Source organism: Dasypus novemcinctus, chromosome 7 (assembly GCF_030445035.2).
Source record: "Dasypus novemcinctus isolate mDasNov1 chromosome 7, mDasNov1.1.hap2, whole genome shotgun sequence".
Taxonomy (NCBI): domain Eukaryota; kingdom Metazoa; phylum Chordata; class Mammalia; order Cingulata; family Dasypodidae; genus Dasypus; species Dasypus novemcinctus.
In genome coordinates, this window is record NC_080679.1 from 136,719,985 (window position 1) to 136,737,947 (window position 17,963).

A 17,963-nucleotide genomic window follows, 5' to 3' on the forward strand; every position below is an offset into this window, starting at 1 on the left:
ACATCACTTTAAGTAAATATGATATGAATAGGGCGTAAGAGTATCACTGTGGAAGGGAAAAGGTTTTCTGGTGGATGTGTGGGAGTGCTGTATATTATATATATACATTGCTGTGGTCTAGGACTCCTGTGAAGAAAAGCTGAATAATTGGGAGGGGGGGGGAAAAAAGAAAAAAATAGGATGTGGAATTTTTTCAAGTCAACATTCTTTATCTAAGTTCTTTATCTAACTTTATCCAAGTTCTTTATCTATCCTTTAAACTCATCGCTATATGCCATTCCCTAGTAAGGGACCATGACATTATATTGGGCTTCAAATTTCGGGGAGTTCTGGATCACAGAGTGTTTCAACAATGGCAATGGAGGGATACTGGTATGGGATACCAATGACAGGTGATATATGACTGACAGGGAGCTGTACAGAACATATGTCCAGGGTGCATGGTAATGTTTGGATATACTCATAGTGGCAACAATTAAAAACCACAGTAGGGGGGGTACTGGGTTCCTGGCCAGTGGTGCTCTGTCGTGGTCCCTAGGGGAGCAGCGACAGTCTCCCAGGTACAGTGGTGGGGACCGGGAGGGAGTGAGGGTTCAACAGTGAGCCCCAGATGCTAATGACTATGCTTGTGAGCTGATAAACCCAAAATAAGAACAAGGCCTAGATCAACTTTGTGCCTGGGAATTTCCTTCTGTCAGCCTTCATGTTACTCAAATGTGGCCAGTCTCGAAGCCAAACTCAGCATGTAAATGCAATGCCTTCCCCCCAGCGCGGGACATGACACCCGGGGATGAGCCTCCCTGGCAACGAGGGACCACTATCAACTACCAACTGATGATGCAACTGGAAAATGACCTTATACAGAAGGTTCAATGCGGATCAGCAGAATATCCATGTCTACATAAAATACCATGACTTTAAAATGCTGTTTGACCTAAAGTAAGGGGGAAATGGAAAGGAGAAATGAGTTTATATGGCTACGAGTTTCTAAAAAAGAGTCTGGAGGCTGGCAGAAGGTTTGCCCTCATGCACAACTGAGCAGAGTCAGAGAGACAGATAAAGCAGATACAACCCCCAGATATTGGTTCCTTTGAGGGCTAAAGAGACCCATGGGAGTTATGGTCATGGCCGATGGGGTTAACTACCAGGGCAGATGGCCCCTCTTTGGAAATGGTGTTTATGTGTGATGAATCTGGACTCAGATGGGATCTCCCTTCATAAGACTTTCATGCTAATGTGCTGGAGGTGCAGTTAATGTTGGGGTTTAAGATATATTTAGGGGATTTGAATCTCTGGACTGACAATGTGATAGCCAGATCCTGAGCCTCAACAGACTCCAGCACCTACAATCTGATTTATTGGACTTACCACACTCAGCTAAGATGGAGTTGAAGAAGGACAACCACCACACCATGGAGCCTAGAGTGATTACAACTGAAAATGGGAGGATTGCATCCAGCATCCAGGTGGAATCTGAGCCTCCTCTTGACATAGAGGTGCAATGGACACAACCAATCCAATGTCCACATAGAAGAGGTGGCATTGGATTGGGAAAAGTGGACATAATGGACAAAGGGTATGGGGAAAGGCAGGAAGAGATGAGAGGTGGAGGCGTCTTCGGGACATGGAGCTGCCCTGGATGGTGCTTCAGAGGTAATCACCGGACATTGTAAATCCTCACAGGGCCCACTTGATGGAATAGAGGAGAGTATGGGCCATGATGTGAACCAATGTATATGAGGTGCAGAGGTGCCCAAAGATGTACTTACCAAATCCAATGGATGTGTCATGATGATGGGAACGAGTGTTGTTGGGGGGGGGGGAGGGGGGGGGGTGGGGGGGTGGGGTTGAATGGGACCTCACATATATATTTTTAATGTAATATTATTACAAAGTCAATAAAAAATAAAAAAATTAAAAAAAAAGAAAAAATAAATAAATAAATAAATAAGTCACTATGCCAGTAGCTTCTGAACTTTAAAAAATATACAACTGAACAAGAAAAAGACATATTTCCTGATGCACAAAATATAAAGAGGTAAGTAATGTGGGACAAAAACAACATAAAGAGGGGATATTGGTATGGGAGGAGAGAATGTGTATGCTGTTGAAGCTAAGTTGGTACCTTTTTAAATGAGTAGCTTATAGAGCTAGGTTGTGTAATACAAACCTCAGGGTAGCCACAGAGAAAGTATTTTAAAAATATACAGAAGCAATAATTGAAAGAAAGCTAGAAAATAGCCTAGGGACTGAGTAACATGGTGAACCCAGAGGTGGATGAGAATTGTGGTTAATAGTACAAATACCAGAATGTTCAATGTAATAGTACAAATACCAGAATGTTCAAATGTACACCACTATTACAAGGTGGTAAGAGTATGGTGATGCATGGGAATGATACAATTAATGTAACTTATGGAGTATAGCTAACAGCAATTTATTGTAACGTCCATACATCAATATAAAAGAAGGTACTATATCAATGCTAAGGTTCCATAATGGGGGAAGATAGGATTTTTTCTTTTGGACTAAGGAAAACATTCAAAAGTTTACTGGGACAATGACTGCAGAACTCTGCAGAAAGTGAGAGCCACTGAATGCACACTTTGGATGGACTGTACAAGGCATGGGACTGTATAACACAGTGAGGCACGTGGTGGAAGATGGACTGTGGTTTACAGTACAAATATGAGAGTGTTCATATCATGAATTACAACAAATGTACAATACTAATACATGGTGTTAATAATGGGGGAGTATGGAAAAATATACCAAATATATGCTATGGGCCATAATTAGTGGTAATAATCTGGTGATGTTCTTTCATAATCTGTAACAAATATTCCACAGCAATGTAAGTTGTTGGTGGAGGGGTGATGTATGGGAATTCTGCACATTATTCATGATTGTTTTTTTTAACTCACAACTTCTCTAATAAAAACATATATTAAAAATATACCGAAGCAAAAATGTGAAATGGATCAGTCAGATATAGCACAGAAGATCAACTATATAGAAAAAGAGGTTGCAATAAAGGAAAAGAGAGATAAAAAAGGATATGACATATAAAACCAAAGGACAAAATGATAGAAGTACTGAGTTCACAGAAAGAATGTTGCATGTTAATATATTAAACTCTCCAGTCAAAAGACACAGATTGGCAGAATGGATAAAAATAATGATCCAACTATATGTTGTTTATCAGAGATAAAAATCATGATCCAACAATGTATTGTTTACGAGGGACCCACCTTTGACCCATACACACAAATGGATTGAAAGGGAAAGAATGGAAAAAGATACCCCATGAAAATATTAACCACAAAAAGTGCTGGGGTACCTATACTGATACTGGACAAATTAGACCTTAAGTGAAAAAATCTAACAAGAGACAAAGAAGGACACTATAAACTGATAAAAGGGTCAATCCACCAAGAAGAAATAACAATCAAATAATTATGCACCTAACCAGTGTACTCCAAAATACAAAAGGAAAACACTGCTAAAACTGAAGGGAGAAAAAGACACCTCTACAAAAGTTGGAAACTTTAATACACCACTGGCATCAAAAGATAGAACATCTAGACATCAAAAGATAGAACATCTAGACAGAAGATCAATAATGCTACAGAGAGCTTGAATAATATGATAAATGAACTAGACCTAACAGACATATACAGAATAGTGCACCCCAAATCAGCAGGATATGCATTCTTCTCAAGTGCTCATGGGTTTTTTTCCAGGATAAACCACAGGTTGGGTCACAAGCTAGGACTCAATAAATTTACACATATTGAAATTATACAGAGCACTTTCTCTGATCATAATTGAATGAAGTTGGAAATCAATAATAGACGGAGAATGGGAAAATCTGCAAATTTATGGAGGCTAACCAACAACATAAAAATCAGTGGGTCAAAAAAGAAATTGCAATTGAAATCAGTAAATAACTCAAGATGGATGAAAATGAGAACACAATATATCAAAACTTGTGGGATAAAGAGAAGGCAATGCTGAGAGGGAAATCTCTAACCCTAGATGTCTATATTAAAAAGGAGGAAAGAGCCAAATTCAAAGACTTAACTGAGCACCTGGAAAAATGAGAAAAAGAATAGCAAAGTAATCCCAAAATAAGCAGAAGGAAATAAATAAAAATTAGAGCAGAAATAAATGAAATTGAGAACAACACAATAACAAAAAAAACTAGAATCAACAAAACCAAAAGCTGATTCTTGGAAGAGATCAATAAAATTGACAGACCCTTAGCTAAGGTACTCATTATTGCTTGGGCAGATTGTGGGAAGGCAACACTGAAAACTACTCCTGCTTGGATTAAGATGACAGAGTAGGAAGCTTCAGCACTCCATTACTCACAGAAGCTTTGCGTAACCAGCAAGAACTGACAGAAACATATTTCTCAAAGCTCCAGAAAACATTTAAATGATTGCAGTACTACAGCAAGCACTGAATGAAGAAAAAGGCTATTTAAAAGTGGTGGGATCTCGTGGTGTCCTGGCTGGCCACCTCCCACTCCCACACAAGCTTGGTGTGGGGCTGGCCCATGTGCCAAGTGCATATCCCTGGTCCCAGTTCTGGGAGCAGAGTAACTGTCATGCACATACTGGAGGCATGTATACCTGGCCCAGTCTCCCTGATGGGAGCCTGAAGGACTGAACCTGGACACTCATTGCAGGCTTTTAATTCCAGAACTTCTCCTTCTTGTAGAAGACAGCTCATAGAGTTCTCCTACTAAATGCTGAGGGAGATCAGTCAAGTTGTGACTGCCTGGTTAAGGGATTGTTGGCTCTAGTATATACAGAACAGTGTCAGGGACTGTGAGGAAACTGTTTCCTAGAGAAGAAGACACATTTGTATTCATGTAAATGGGGGAATTCCTGCAGCCACATGTGCATGCCCAAGATAAGACACATGCCCAGAAAAGATCAGAGAGCTCTCTACAACTTGGCCTTAAGCTATTAGCTAAGCTCACTGTATGGATGAACTCTGAGGAAAGTTCTCTCAGGGTCAATCAATAAAGACTGGAATCAGTATTTTATTTTTTCTTCTTTTTATGAAGTTAGATTCTGGCATTCAAGGCTCTGCCCTAACACTAGCTGAAAAGAGCTTAAGGAACAGATGCCTCAAAGAATAAATTCCAATGATAACATACTATAATATAAAAAATGTCTAGGTGTCAACAAAATATGACAAAACATAAAAAAGAAATAGAGGGAAGTGGATGTGGCTCAGAGACTTGGCTCCTGCCTACCACATGGGAGGTCACTGGGTTCAGATCCCAGTACCTCCTAAAGAAGACAGTGAGCTAACATGATGAGCAGGTGCAGTAAGCTGACATGACAAGAGAAACAAGAAGAAAAAACATAATGAGAGACACAACAAAGCAGAGGGTGGAGGTGGCTCAAGCAATTAGGCACCTCCCTCCCACATCAGAGGTCCAGGGTTCAGCTCCTGGTGCCTCCTAAGGTAATAAGGAACATGAACAGACATAGCAAGTGAAACACAACAATGGGGTGGGGAGAAATAAATAAAATAAATCTTAAAAAAAAAAGAAATAGAAAGTGATGGCCTAGACAATTGAGAAGATTAAAACATTAGAAACCATCTTGTATATCTGGGATATACAAGAAAAAGACTCTTAAAAAATGGCCTTAAATATACTCAAAGACCTAGAGGAAAACATGGACAAAGAATTAGGAAAAAATCAAGAAAATGAAAGTGAACACAAAGACAATATCAATAAGAGATGGAAATTATGAAAAGGAATAAAACAGAGCTAAAGAACTCAGTAAAATATTTTAAAATTCCTCAAAGATGTACAATAACATATTGGAACTGGCAGAGGAAAGAATCAGTGAACTTGAATATAAGACAAATGAAAACATGCAGTCTGAGTTGCAGAAAGAAGGAAGAATGAAAAAAAGTGAACAGAGACTGGGGAAACTGTGGGACACCTCAGGTGTACCAATACCTGCTTTGTGGAAGTCCAAGAATTAGAAATAGGAGAGAAAGGAACAAGGAGAATATTCCAAGATATAATGTCTGAAAGCTTGCCAAATTTAATGAGACAGGACTATACATACCCAAGCTCAACAAACTCCAAACAGGATAAATCCAAATAAGCCCACACCACAACATATTATAATGCCACGGATAGAAGAAGAATTCTGAAAGCTACCAGAAATAAGCAACACATTAGGGACAAGGGAGCCTCAATAAGATTAAGTGCTAGATTCTTGTAAGAAACTATGGAGACAAGAAGGCAATGGGATGACATATGTATGTGCTGAAAGAAAAAAATTGCCAACCAAAAATTCAACATCTGTCCTTCAAAAAAGAGAGTAAGACATTCTGAAATAAATTAAAGCTGAGAGAGTTTGTCATCACTAGATTGGCCCAATGAGAGCTACTAAAGAGAGTTTTGCAGGTTGAAAAGGAAGAACAATAGATAATGGATCGAAGCTGCATAAATAGATAATGATCTCCAAAAAGTTAATGACATGAGTAAATACAAATGCCAGTACTACTGCATTTTTGGTTTGTAACTCCCTTTTTTACTTCTTATAATAGCTAAAGAAAACTAATGTATAAAATTTAATGATAGATCAGAGGTTTGGATCGCATAGTGTATAAACATTTGACTTGTGACAAGTACTACATAAAGGGGTGCTGGATGGAGTGGTATAGAAATATACTATGTGTATACTATTGAAGTTAAGTTGGTGTCAAAGCAAACAGGATTGTTTTAGAATTAGGATGTTAAATTTAAGGCCTATGGTAACCACAAAGAACCTATTGCACAATATGGAAGCACCTGAAGACAGAAATTAGGCTGCCTGGGGTAATGGAGAGTTAATATATGATGGGTTTAGGTTTAGGTTAATATATGATGAGGAGATGGGAAACTTTTAGTAATGGAAGGTGGTGATTGTACCACAATATCGTAAATGTGCTTCATTCCCCTGAGTGGTATGCTTGGGAGTGGTTGAGAGGGAAAGTTTATGTTGTATATATGTTCCTACAATTAAAAAAGTAAGAGCAACTAAAGAGACAATGACAATTAAATGCAACATGTGATCTTGGACAGGATCACATAAGGGAGGAGAAAAGGCTCAAAAGAACACTGGGGAGATGGGAGGTTAGGAAGTTACAGGAATAAGTCCCTCCACCAAAACAACTATTGAATTGGCAGGAACGGTCTGAATCAACTATTTCAAAACTCTGGAAACTGGTAGATCATAGTGCAGCATCCACGGTAGAGCTGGTGAAAGAGGTGGGCAAATTGTGGTAAATATCAGTGAATTGTACCCTCTGTGTAACTGTAGTATCCCCCATTCTCCAACTCAGTGACATATAGCACTGAGGACTGCAGCCTGGGCTCCTCATGCAGTTTTCTGGTGCCAGGGTGGGCTATAAGGATGTAGTCCTCCGAAATCCAGGGGTGTGTGGTCTGATGGCTGATCACTGCTTTTGATCACCTACTTCAGATCACTGGATGCTGGCCTTGAGTGCAACCATTGTTCTAACACCCCTCAGGTAAAAACAGCAGAAGAGCCTTAAAAAGACAAAACCTATTTCTTCTCTTTCCTGGTTGGGAGCAAGAATAGTTAGAAAGGCACATATTGACAGCTCCAGCCATTGTCAACAACAATAGCAACAATAACAACAACAACGAGGGGAGTGGAGAACTAGATTCCCAAAAGTATAACACTATAATACCCTGAATGTCTGCTTCTCAACAAAAAATTATAAAACATGCAGGATAGTATGGCTCATTCACAAGGAAAAAAAGATTAGCCCAGAAATCATCTCCAGGGAAACTCATATACTGAAACCGATAGTTAAAGATTATATATCAACCATATGTTCAATGAGCTAAATGAATTCACATACAAATAACTAAAAGAACCTAGGAAAACATTGTCTGAACAAAATGAAGAGACGGAAATTATAAAAAGGAACCAAACAAATTTTGGTGCTGCCAAGTACAGTAATTGAAATGAAAAACTTATTAGTCAGATTCAACAGTAGATATGAACATGAAAAAGAAAGGGTCAATGAACTTGAAGAGAAAACAATTGAAATTATCCAATATGAAGAGCAGAAAGAAAAAATAATGAAGGGAAACGGACTTGGCCCAGTGGTTAGGGCATCCGTCTACCACATGGGAGGTCCATGGTTCAAACCCCAGACCTCCCTGACCCATGTGGAGCTGGCCCATGCACAGCGCTGATGCACGCAAGGAGTGCCGTGCCACGCAGGGGTGACCCCCGCATAGGGGAGCCCCACACGCAAGGAGTGCACCCATAAGGAGAGCCACCCAGCATGAAAGAAAGTGCAGCCTGCCCAGGAATGGCGCCGCCCACACTTCCAGGCTGCTGATGACAAAAGAAGCAGACAAAGAAACAAGATGCAGCAAATAGACACAGAGAACAGACAACCGGGGGGGGGGGGGGATTAAATAAATAAATCTTTAAAAAAAAATAATGAAGAAAAATGAATAGAACTGGGGCACCATCAAGAATGGAGCCCCAGAAAGACAAGAGGGAGGGAGGGAAGAGGGAGAGAAGTGGGGGGGGGGAGGGGAGAGAAGTTGGGGGGGGGAAGAGAGAGAGAGAGAGGCAGAAAATAATAATGGCTGAAAACTTCTCAAATCTAATGAAAGACATGAATATATACATCCAAGAAGATTAAGGAACTCCAAGCAGGATGGACTCTAAGAGAAATACACCAGGATACATAATAGGAAAATTGCCAAAATCCAAAGACAAAAAGAGCATTTGAAAACAATGAGAGAGAAACAACTTGTATGTGTGTGTGTGTGTGTGTGTGTGTGTGTGTGTATGGTATCCTAGTAAGATTAAGTATAGCAGATTTTACATTAGAAACCATGGAAACCAGAAGACAGTGGGGTGTCTTTTTTAGAGTCTTTAAGAACAAAAGCTGTCAATCAAGAATTCTGTATCTGGTAAAATTATCTTTCAAAAATGAAAAAGAAATTAAGACATTTACAGATATACAAAAGCTGAAAGAGTTCATTATGGGGAAACCTGCCTTATAAGAAATGCTAAAGAGAGTCCTTCAGGTTGACATAAAAGCAAAGTAAACAGATATAAGAAGAAATAACACTGGTAAAATTTACTATATGGATAAATATAAAATCCTTTATTATTGTACTTTTGGTTGGTAACTGCTTCTACCTCCCGTATGACTTAACAGGCAAGTATGAAAAATAGCATTTTATATATGTTAATGGGTACACAATGTATACAAGTATAATCTGAGCCAATAACAACATAAAGGTGGTGGGACAGAGATATATACTAGTAGAGAGTTTGTATACTATTGAAACTAGGTTGGTACTAGTTAAACTAGGGCATTATTAGTATAAGATGTTAATTGCAATTACAAAGGTAACAACTAAGAAAATAAATAAAAATGTAGGGTAAAGTAAAGAAGTAAATAAATATGGTACACTACTAAAAGGAACTAAATATTAAAAAGGCAGTAAGGGAATAACTGAGGAACAAAAAACATACAAGACATACAGAAAACACATGTCTAAATACAAAAGAAAATCCCTCTTAGATATTACCTTAAATGTTATTAGATTAAACTTCCCTATCAAAAGGTAGAGATTGGCAGATTGGATGAAAAAAGCATGATCCATGATACGCTGTCTATAAGGTACAAGGACACAAAGGACACAAAGAGGTTGATAGTAAAAGGGTAGAAAAATATATTCCATGCAAACAGTAATCAAAAGAGAACTGAGGGGCTACTTTATTGCCAGATAAAATAGAATTTAGGTAAAAAAGATAAGAGAAAAAGAAAGCGATTATATATTGATAAAAGATGCAATCTAACAAGAAGATAAAATGATTATAAACACTTATATGCACTTCACAACAGAACCCCAAAACCTATGAAGCAAAAATTAATAGAATTGAAGGGAGAAATAGTTTTATGATAATAGTTGTAAACTACAATGCATCACTTTGAATAATTGGTAGAACAACTAAACAGAAGCTTAATAAGGAAATAGAGGACTTAAACAAAAGTATCAACCATTAGACCTAATGAAGATATACACTACATTCCATCCAGAACATTCCAAAACAGCAGACTACACCTTCTTCTCAAGTGCACATGGAACATTTTCCAGGACAGACCATAAGTTAAGCCACAAATTAAATCTTAATAAAGTTTAAAATATTGGAAATCATACAAAATATCTTCTTGGCAGAAGTGGATTTGGCTCAACAGATAGAGCATCTGCCTACCACATGGGAGGTCCAGGGTTCAAACCCAGGGCCTCCTGACCCATGTGATGAGCTGGCCCATGCGCAGTGCTGGTGTACGCAAGGAGTGCCATGCCACACGGGGGTGTCCCCTGTGTAGGGGAGCCCCATGCGCAAGGTGTGCACCCTGTAAGGAGAGCTGCCCAGCATGGAAAAAGTGCAGCCTGCCCAGGTGGCACCACACACACGGAGAGCTGATGCAGCAAGATGACACAACAAAAAGCAATACAGATTGCCAGTGCTGCTGACAAGAACACAAGTGGACACAGAAGAACACACAGCAAATGGACACAGAGAGCAGACAACTGGGGGGGGGGGGGAATAAATAAATAAATAATAAATCTTAAAAAAAACTTCTTGGACTGCAGTGGAACTTCTAAAGCTAGAAACCAATAACACAAGGAAAACTGGAAAATTAACTAGTATGTGGAAGTTAAACTATACACTATTAAACAAGGAATGGGTCAAATAAGAAATTACAAGGGAAATTAGGAAATATTTTGAGAAGAACAAAACCAAACACAACATACCAATACCTATGGGATACAGCAAAGGCAGTGCTCACAGGGAAATTTATTTGTCTAAATGTCTACATTAAAAAAAGAAGACTGAGGGAATGATGCTGCTGGAGAGCAAGCAGTTCCTGACAGAGCTGACCAGGCTCTTCCAGAAATGCCAGTTGTCAGGCAGCATGCTAATTTCCCTGAAGAAGTATGATGGTGGAACTAAATCCATTCCAAGGAAAGGTACAATGGAGAGCTCTGAGTCCTCTGACAACAAGTGCTTGTTATGAGAGACTGATGGGAAAAAGAAGCTCAGCACTGTGGTAAGCTCCAAAGAAATTAATAAATTTCAGATGACTTTTTCAAGCCTATTGAGAGCCAGCAAGAAGGGAGGCTGAAGAAGGGAGACAAAAAGAGCAAGAAGAGCAAAGCAGCATAGTGCTTTCACCAACTAACCACTGAATTATTTTCCCTTTGGTTTTTACTTTTGGCCACCCATGCCCACAGTCATTGTTTTCATGTGAGATATAGGTTCATTCTGGAGGAAAGAAGGGCAGAAAAAGGGCTGCACTATTTATGGGGTAGTTGTGGTAAGAAGCCAGTTTGTTTTAGATCCAGCTAATTGGTCTGTGTTGCATGGTTGTATATTCCTGGATTATAGTTTAAAGGCCTTTAACCTTCTCTATGAAGAGTAATGTATCATAAAACACATCTATTTATATGTAAAAAAAGATAAAGAATCAGTAACCCTAATTTCACACTTAAAGAAACTAGAACAAGAAGAGAAAACTATGCCCTAAGTTAGTATAAAGAAGGAAATGAAATGTAAGGACTAGAGAAGAAATAAATGGACTAGAGAATAGAAAAACAGTAGAGAGAATCAACAAAACCAAAAGTTGGGCTTTGAAAAGATGAATAAAATTGATAAACCTTTAACCAGATTGAGTACACAAATAATTATAATAAAATCAGGAATGAATGTGGAAATGTTACTACGAATCTTACAGAAGTGACAAGGAATATAAAAAAATTAGAAAACCTAGATGACCTGGAAAAATTCCTAGAACATACAAATTACCTCATCTGAAACAAGAAGAAATAGAACATCTCAACAGATTTAGATGAGTGAAGAGACTGAATCAGTAATCAAAACCTTCACAAAAAAGAAATGTCAAGGACTGGGTGGTTTCACTGTTGAATTCTAACCAAACATTTAAATAAGATTTAACACTAATCATTCTCAAACTCTACCAAAAAAAAGCAGAGGAGGGATTACTTCCTAACTCATTCTATAAGGTAGCATTACCATGATACCAAAGAAAGATAAAGACAGCACAAGAAAGGAAAATTAGAAACCAATATTCCTTATGAATATAGATGCAAAAATCCTAAACCAGATACTGGGGAACCTAATCCAACAATATATTAAAAGAATTGAAAATTGATGTAGAGGCAGTGGTGACTGAAGGCTATGGGGTCAGGGAGAGGGAAAAACAGGTGTAATAAGGGCATATTTCAAGACTTGGGAATCATCCTGAATGACATCGCAACAACAGATACAGGCCATTTATATCTTTCCATAACATGCAGAATTGTGTGGGAGAGAGTGTAAAGTACAAAGTGAACTATGGCCCATGCTCAATGGCTATGCCCCAGGATTCACTTATCAATTGCAATGAATGTGCCACACTAATGAAAGATGTTGTTTATGTGGGAGGGTGTGGGAGGTGTAGGGAGTGGGGCATATGGGGATCCCTATATTTTCTGTGTAACATTTATGTAATCTAAGTATCTTTTAAAAAATGAAAAATACATATTATTTTTTAAAAAAAGAATTGTACACCATGACCATGTGGTAATTATTCCAGAAAGGAATGGATGGTTCACAATTAGAAAATTAATCAATGTAATACACTGAATTAATGGAATGAAGGGAAAAAACCACACATGATCATCTCAAATGATATAGAGAAGGCACATGATATAAACACTCAGAAAACTAGGAATAGAAAGGAGCTTTCTCTACATGATAAAAGGCATTTATGAATGACCCCTAGCAAATATCATACTTACTGGTGAGAGTGAAACTTTCCCTTTAAGATCAGGAACAAGAGTAGGATACCCACTGTTATTCAACATTGTATTTTAAGTTCTAGCTAGAGCAATCAGACAAAAGAAAGAAACATAAGGCATATGAATTGGAGATGACATGAACCTATATATAGAAAACCTATATATAGAATATCTCAAAGAATCCACAAGCAAGCTTCTAGAACTAATAAGCAAATTCAGCAAAGCTTCAGGATACAAGATAAACACACAGAAGCCAGTTGAGTGTCTATACAGTAGTAATGAATGATCTGTAAATGAAATCAAGAAAACAATTCCATTTAAAATAACATGTAAAATAAGATACATAAGGGGAAGCAGATTTGACTCAATGGATAGAGGTCCAGGATTCAAACTCAGGGCCTCCTGACCCGTGTGGTGAGCTGGCCCACTTGCAGTGCTGATGTGCACAAGGAGTGCCCTGCTACACAGGGGTGTCCCCTGTTTAGGGGAGCCCCACATGGAAGGAGTGCACCCCCTAAGGAGAGCTTCCCTGTGTGAAGAAAGTGCAGCCTGCCCAGGAGTGGTGCCACACACACAGAGAGCTGACACAACAAGATGATGTGACAAAAAGAGACATAGATTTCCAGTGCCACTGACAAGAAACCAAGCAGACACAGAAGAACACACAGTGAATGGACACAGAGAGCAGACAATGGGGTGGGGGGAGAGAAATAAATAAAAAATAAATCTTAAAAAAAAGATACATAGGAATATATTTAACCAAGGAGGAGAAAACTATAAAACATTACTTAAAGAAATTAAAGAAGATCTAAATAAATGGAAAGACATCCCATGTTCATGAATTGGAAGCCTTAATATTGTTAAGATATCAATACTGACTAAACACATCTATAAATTCAATGCAATCACTATCAAAATTTCAGCACCCCTTTTTTCAGAAATCGAAAAGCTGATCATAAAATTCATATGGAATTGTAAGGGGTCTCAAATAGAGAAAAACATTCCTGAAAAAGAAAAACAAAGTTGGAGGATCTACATTTCCTGATTTCAAAACTTACTGCAAAGCTACAATAATTATAACAGTGTGGTGTTGGCATAAGAATAGATATATAAACCAATGGAATAGAATTGGAATCCAGAGATAAATTCACACAACTATGGCCAATTATTTTCAACATGGTTATCATGTCCATCCAATGTGGAAAGAATAATCTGTTCAACAAATGGTGCTAGGTCAACTGGAAATCCACATCCTAAAGAATGAAAGTGGACCCCTACTTCTCAACATATATAAAAATTATTTCAAAATGGATCAATGGCCTGAATGATGAGCCCTTGATACTGATGACTATGCTTATGAACCTGTGTGCCTGAAATTTGAACTAGGCCTAGAGCTGCAGGGTGCCTAAGAGTTACCTCCTGAGTGCTTCCAAGTTGCTCAAATGCGGCCACTCTCTAAGCCAAACTCAGCATGTAAACACATTACCTTCTCTGCACTGTGGGACATGACTCCCGGGGATGAGCTTCCCTGGTGCTGAGGGATTACTACCAATCACTAACTGGTGATGCAACTAGAAAAAGACCTTGAATGAAATGGTAAAGAAAATGAGCATATATGGCTAAGAGTCTTCAAAAAAGAGTCAGGAGGTCATCAGAGAGGCACGCTTATGCATGCCTCAGCAGGATTCCAGAGACAGCCAAAGTAGATACAATCTCAGGTGCTCCTGAGAACTCAGAGACACATAGGTTCTACAATCATGGCAGGTGGTTCTGGAGTTCAATGCCTTGTCAGTGGGCCCTACTTTGGAATTTGTGTTCCCGAGTGTGATGGAGTTGGACTCAGATGTGAACATGCCTCTTCTGTCACTTTTACTGAACCTGTGGTTGGTGCTGGGGTTGGTGCATGCCCAGGAGACTTCAATCTCTTGACTGTCCATGTGCCAGCTGGGCCCTGAGCCTCACCAGAGTTGTAGCTCCTACTCTCCAGTTTGTTGGACTTGCATAGGTCAGCTAACAGGGAGATGAAGATGGTTAATCACCAGGGAACCAAGAGTGCATACAACTCCAAGCAGGAGAATCGCATCCATCAACCGTGTGGGATCTAAGCCCCCTCTCAATATAGAGGTGGTGTGGGCATCACCAACCCAGGGTCCACAGGATGGAGGAAGAAAATATGGATTAGAGTGAACTTACTGGTATTCTACTATAGAACTATTGTGACTAGTAATGGAAGAAACTGTAACATTGATCTGGAGAAAATAGCCATGGTAGTTGCTGAGGGCAGGGAGAGGGAAGAGGAGATGTGATGTGGGGGCATTTTCGGGACTTGGAGTAGTCCTAAATGATACTGCAGGGACAGACACTGGACATTATCTATCCTGCCATAACACAATGAATTTACTGGGGGAGACTGTAAACTACAATGTAAACTATAATCCATGCAGTGCAGCAGTGCTCCAAAATGTATTCACCAAATGAAATGGATGTGCCACAATGATGGAAGAGGTTGTTGATGTGGGAGGAGTGGATGGGTGGGGTGAGGGGTATGTGGGAACCTCTTATATTTTTAAATGTAACATTTTTTGTGACCTATGTATCTTTAAATAAAAAGACAATTTAATAAAAAATTTAAAAATAAAATAAAATGCTAATACGAAAAACTCCCACACAAAACATAGAGAAATATCTTCAGGACCTTCTAGCAGGCAATGGATATTTAGATTTTACACCAGAAGCACAGGAACAAAAGAAATATAGAGAAAATGTTCTACATCAAAGTAAAAAACTTTGGTGTGTCACATGACATTATCAAGAAAGTGAAAAGACAACCGGCAGAATGGGAAAAATGTTGGAAACCTTATACCTGGCAAGGGTTTAACATCCAGAATATATAAAGAACTCCTACAAACTCAACAACAACAAAAAACAATTAGAAAGTCGGCCAAGGACTTGAAAAGACAGTTCTCTATAGAAGATGTTCAAATGGCCAATAGTGTATGAAAAGATGCTCAATATCATTAGCCATTAAGGAAATGCAAATTAACACAACAGTTATGGGGCCACCCCTTGGGAATTGAGAGCTGATAGGTGGGGCAGAGACTAGCACAATGCTGCCACCCCTGCACTCCGTGCAGTGGATATAAGGTGCCCATCATAAGCCCCAGAGAGTTGTCTTCCATGGAAACCAACAGACCAGTGGGTGAACATGAAGTCCTGCACTGCTGTCCAAGCTGCCAAGGACCTCACAGTGGGGCCACAGGGCCACAGCATGTGTGCTGACTGGGCAGCCATTCAACACAATGAAAGTGAAGATGCAGACATTCCTTGACCCATAAAGGGGCTCACTGACCGCTGCCTCAAGACCCACTTTCAGGTGGGCTTTTGGGGTTCTACAAGGGATCAGCCCAGCATTGATGGCCAGCAGGGCCAAGAATTCCATCTTCTTCATGTGCTATGGCTTCTGCCAGTGGGTTGTGAGGAAGGTGGTTGGATTGGACAAGAAGGCAAGGCTAAGTGACCTAGCATACGCCTGTGCTGGCTCCTTCACCTCTGCCTTTGCTGCGCTCGTGCTCCGTCCTACTGAGCTCATGAAGTGCTGTCTGCAGACCACGCACTAAATGGAGACGTTGGGAACGATCGCCAAAAGCCACAATACTGTTTGGTCTACTGTGAAGAGCATCCTTAGAAAGGATGGCCCCTTGGGCTTCTACCACGGTTTCTTCAGCACTTTATTTCCATAATTGCCAGGCTATTTTTTCTATTTCAGTGGCTGTGAATTCAGCTGATCATTTTTTGCATCAGGGAGATCAAAAGATGACCTAGGCCCTATCGCTTTGATGTTAAGTAGTGGAGGTGGTGGAATTTGCCTCTGGCTGGATGAATACTCAGTTGATTGTCTCAAATCCAGAATTCAGGTTCATTCCATAGCTGGAAAATAGGCAGGATTTCTTGGAACCTTTGTAAGTGTTGTGAAAAATGAAGGAATAACAGCTTTATATTTTAGACAGAAGCTTACTCTGATTCTTGGGTTCTCTGACAATGGGGCATTCTTTTTGGCATATGAGTACAGCAGGAAGCATGATGAAGTGTCCTGGGGAGTCTGGATCCAAGTACGCATGTTTAGGACCTGCAGTTCATCTCAGGGTTTCACAGAGTTAAGTTTAATGTGCGATTATTTTGGATTCATGGCAATTTTATGTTTTTGTCTTCCCTTCTTCTAAATCTTAAATTTTATGGAAGGACCTCTATTTTACACCATATAATTTATGTCCATAATTGTAATGAAATATAAATGTTGTTGCTTTTGTCCTTGGTGGAATATATAGGCTGAGCCAGGGGCCTTAAGTACCTTTTCTGAAAGGGCAAACAAATACAGATGTATCAGGGCTTTTGCATAAACCTATAGATGTACGTGCAGTTTGAATGGTCATGTGTTGAGTGAAACTCACAATTTGGTTCCATGTTTAACCTCAAATATCACAGAAAATCCTAGCCTTGACCATGTTCTATGAAGATGGTTATAAATAATTGTTTAATCTATTAAAAAAACACAATTGTTATAGACCACTTCACACTTACTAGGGTGATTGTTATTTTTAAAAGTGAAAATAACAAGTGTTGGCAAGGATGTGTAGAAATAGGAACCTTAATACATTGTTGGTGGCAATGTAAAATGGTGCAGTTTTGTAGAAAACAGTTTGACAGTTTCTCAGAAAGTTAAACATAGAACTACCATATGATATGTCAATTCCACTCCTAGGTATATACCCAAAAGAATTAAAAGGAGGGACTCAGACAGACATTTGCATTCCAATGTTCATTGCAGCATTATTCACACTAACTAAAAGATGGAAGCAACCCAAGTGCCCATCAAAAGAATAGATAAAATGTGGTTTATATAGTCAATGGAACATTATTCAGCTGTAAAAAGAAATGAAGTACTGATATATGATACAACATGAATGAACATTGAAGGCATCATGTTGAGTGAAATAAGGATAAATACTGTATGATTTCTAGTAAATGAAAATTTTTAAATAAGCGAATTCATAGTCACAGAAAGCCAAAA

At 39.1% G+C, this 17,963-nt stretch overlaps 1 pseudogene; it reads left to right on the forward strand.

The window, feature by feature from the left end:
- The first annotated feature begins 16,100 nt into the window (after nt 1-16,100).
- Nucleotides 16,101-17,157, forward strand: LOC101438876 (mitochondrial ornithine transporter 1 pseudogene; annotated as a pseudogene).
- The last annotated feature ends 806 nt before the right edge of the window (nt 17,158-17,963 follow it).